At 36.9% G+C, this 4038-nt stretch overlaps 1 pseudogene; it reads right to left on the bottom strand.

Annotated features, from left to right (window-relative positions):
* LOC102484521 (stress-induced-phosphoprotein 1 pseudogene) overlaps positions 1-4038 on the bottom strand; it is a 29716-nt pseudogene that overhangs the window by 4704 nt on the left and 20974 nt on the right.

The raw sequence follows: 4038 nt of genomic DNA, 5'->3' as shown, positions 1-4038 counted from the left end.
GGAAGGTATAGAGGACAACCATGGGTGCCAGGGACAATGGGGGAGGAAGATGGGACATAGCAGAGGGTGGGGGATGGGGAATCAGGGATGGCAAGACAAAGGGCAAGGGATGCAGGACGTAAGAATTGGAAAATTATTTGCTGAGAACATGTATGTGGATGTGCTTGATTGAGCCAATGCACAGTGTATTTTGGATGGAAAATTCATTTGTGTGTTGTGATGGTGTAAAGTGAATTAATAAAATAAATAAATAAATAAATTTTATGGAAAAAAAAAGTGGTTAACTATTTAGAAATATGGTATCTGTATTACACAGGGCATTCCTAGTTGGTGATTGCTTTGAACCATCTAGGGAGACATTACATTAATGCCATAATAATATAAAGCTGGAGAAGGTCTTAGGCGACACGTAGTTTATAAGTGAAGACACCATCATAGAAAGACTAAACGTCTTGCCCAAGATCATGCAGGATTTTTTAATGTTTTAAGAACTTCTGAAGATGAAGTAAAAATAAATAAATAAATAACTATTTAAATACTTAATCACTAGTATGCATCTCAAGCAATGCAATTCTAGGTAAGACTGCAGTGAGTCCAAGGGGAATCTGAGCTTACTTACACTGGTCTGTAATATGCAAAAGAGAAACTCAGAACCTGGCCTTAAAACAATGCCTGGACACCTGCCAGGGGTTTTGCATTGTGTATTTCTAGACTACATAAACATAGAAAGCAAAGGGAGATGAAATGCCAGTCACTGTCCACTTCAAAGAATTCAGAATCCATCCATAGGGTAGCTGAAAAACTGGCTTGGGAAATAACCATAGCTCGAGCCCTGAAATCTAATATGAGAAACAGGAATGATACTGAACTTTGTAGGGTGCTCTTCAGACTACAAAGCATTTTCAAATACAACCCTTTCCATCCTTATGATAGAACGCCACCAGATGAGTAGACCTGTTATTATTACTATGATTTCCAAGTGAAGAGACTAAGACTGGTTAAGAGCACTTTTCCAGGTCACATGCCTGAGCCAGGAAAATAGCATGAAGTTTGTCTCAATCCAAGCTCTGGGCACATTTCCCTATTCAAAGATGCAAAGATGTGTGTTGCTCAGTTTGATGCTCTTTCATCACAACTGAATATGTAAAGGGGATATGCAGTGAAGTCAGAAAGAGGAACAACTCGCTTCATACAGATAATCCCTCTGCCCAGAACAAGGTCACTCATTCAGTATCAAAGAATTTTCCTATGGCTATCTGTAAAAGCCCAAACCTGTGATTCGTTAGAAACTACCTGATTTAAGCCATCAGGCTAGAAAGCATTTAGTGGATACCTATGAAAATGTTGTGTTCTTATATTTAATAGATTCAGCTTTTGTTTCCAGTGAGACAAAAATCACTCCGATTCTTTTCTCAAGTACTTTCCTAACCACGTGGCACACAGACCTCTTCTTCAGTACATGAAGGTGAAGGGCTTTGGTGTAAAGAAGGGTATCCAATAGAGATTTAGAGTAGAAAATTCTGAATAGAGAAACAGTTTTATCAGCTGTAATTACTTTCACAATCCAGTCTCCTCTGCTACTTCCTATGCCATAAGCAGTCATGATTGTTTTACTGTCTGATGTAACCATGGACCTATCTGAAGAGGTAGACATGACAGCGATCTCAATCATGGTTTTTCACAACCTCATAAATGTACAGACAGCTGGGGGGGAGGGGGAGCTCAAAGACAACCTAGGAAGGACTGCTATGCTTACCTAAATGTGCACTGAGGTGTATGAAGCCTAAACCAAAGAGAAATCATGGCTAGCTAGCAAACTCTATGAAGGAAATGGTAGTTAAATACTCTGTTTAAAACTCTATTTCATTTTCAAACCTGTAAAAAGCATATTTAATTCTTATACTCTAATTTACTGGGATCCAAAGAGAGGATTGAACCTGAATTTGCCAATAGGATATACTCAGGGCTTACATTGTGTTCTAGGATTGGGGGGAGAGTTCATTCGGTTACAGTGATGTGGATCTCAAATCTGTGCCAATTTGATTTGTGAGAAGCTGTTCTTAAGTTGTTCCACTTATTAGCTATTCTGATCTCTAGGGTGTCCACTTATGGCTTGCCAGAGGGGAGTATAACATTAGGAGCAGATTTTTCTTACAGCAAAATGGGAAATCTGCATGAAGATTTTAAACAGAACTTTGAATGCATTCCAATCTGGAACATGTAATTACTTCACGCTGACTGAAATCAAGAAGGAGTAAATATGTGACGATATCACAGAGGTAATTACAAATCACAACCTGTGCCTCGTCATCACCATCTTCTGTCAAAGACACATCCATCTTTGCTGGATTTCTTAAAGTGGATGACTTCTTTCTTCTGTAATTTAATGAAATTGTGAACAAAACATAACAATGTGGCATTTCCTAGGCAATGTATGAAATGCTATTTACACTGGTTAAAACTTCAAGAAAATTTCCAGTGACACTAAAATATTTTCATAGGTACAGAAAATTTTTTATTCCTTTATCTCTTTTCTATTCATTTCATTTTCCTTTTAAAAACAGGGGAATAAGAATAGTCTGCAATAACTCCTGAGTTCCTTTTCATAAATGTGACTGAATAATGACACTTATCATTTATTAATGTAGCCTGAATTGGTTTCACCTGAATGCATGATAACCAGTGTTTGTTAAAAAAAAAAAAAAAATTATCTCCCACTTTTCTGTCCTTTAGCCAAGGTTCTGAGATACTGCTTTGTATTTTTCCCTGGGTACCTAACCTCTTTTTACCTAGAAAAACATAAATCATTTGTAAATTTGAAGTTTTCAGTCATTTATAAAAAGTCAAAATAAAACCAGCTCTATTACTGAAACCAGGTTATTCCACTATTTGCACTTCTGTATTATTTAGAAAATACTATTTATTCTTCTTTCATTTTAGAGCTAAGCCTTTTATCCATTACAGTAATTGCTTTCCAATCCCTTGATACTGATAACTTTTAAAAAACTTCCTTGAAGAGTTTACTCTGACCAAATGTTTACTTACCTATTACAGAAAAAGAAACCTTTCTCACAATAAACCATGCTTCAGGCATTCAGGGACTCTCTACTTAACCTGATTCCCATGAACTTTCCAGGGAGGGAAGCGAGGCACTTTTGATTGCACTTTCCATTGTCTCCTTTGCAATGCTGTCAATGAAAGGACCCTGTTCTGGAAACTGTCAAGAACCCTCTAGCATAGCACTATGACTGGGAAACCTTTACTTCCCTTTCCTCCGTAGACACTCTCCTTATCCTTTAATATCCAGATCAAATTTTATCTCCTCTGGGAAGTGTTCTATGATCATTCTACTCCTATCTGAGAATTCATTTATCCTGTCTGCATGAGCAAAACCAAATATATTTGCGGATTAGTGGACCAGGAATACTTTATTCTCAGAGTCAAGAGGGATAAAAGACTGGATGGATAGACTTACAGAGACATTTTAAGGTAAATAATAGAATAGTTTCACTGAACAGTCTTGACTTCATTTCACAATGGCTTTGGAGTCAGGCAAACCAACTGCAGACTCAGCTGAATGGATACAAATTTAATTACATTTACAGATACAGGACAATTCAGGCACACCATTTCTTCTTGAGTACGTTTTGGTAGTTTGCTTTTTATTGGTAATTTGGTAATAATTTATTTGTGAACTTCATAAGTCATTCATAGTATATCTTTATTATCTTTTAAATGTTGGTGCTGATAGAAACCAAAATTAAGGATGGACTTACTGAAGGTGGCATGGTGATTAAGGTGGTAGACTCCCACATGGCCAACTGCATTTAGAGTCCTGGACCTGGTGACTTGCTTTCTCATTTTTCCTCCCTCTCTCTCTCTCGCTCTCTCTGGTCAAATTAAACAGTAATAATAAATAAAAATAAATAAATAATTCTTTAAGAAAGACAGAAAGGGTGGACTTACTAAATGCCTAAGAAACATAATTTACTTTGTCAGGTCGGTAGTGATAGTCCCTTTTTCATTTACAATATTAGC

The sequence above is a fragment of the Tupaia chinensis genome, unplaced genomic scaffold (assembly GCF_000334495.1).
Source record: "Tupaia chinensis unplaced genomic scaffold, TupChi_1.0 Scaffold000028_1, whole genome shotgun sequence".
NCBI lineage: Eukaryota > Metazoa > Chordata > Mammalia > Scandentia > Tupaiidae > Tupaia > Tupaia belangeri.
The sequence above is the reverse complement of the archived record's forward strand: the minus strand, read 5'-3'. Positions and strand labels throughout refer to the sequence as shown.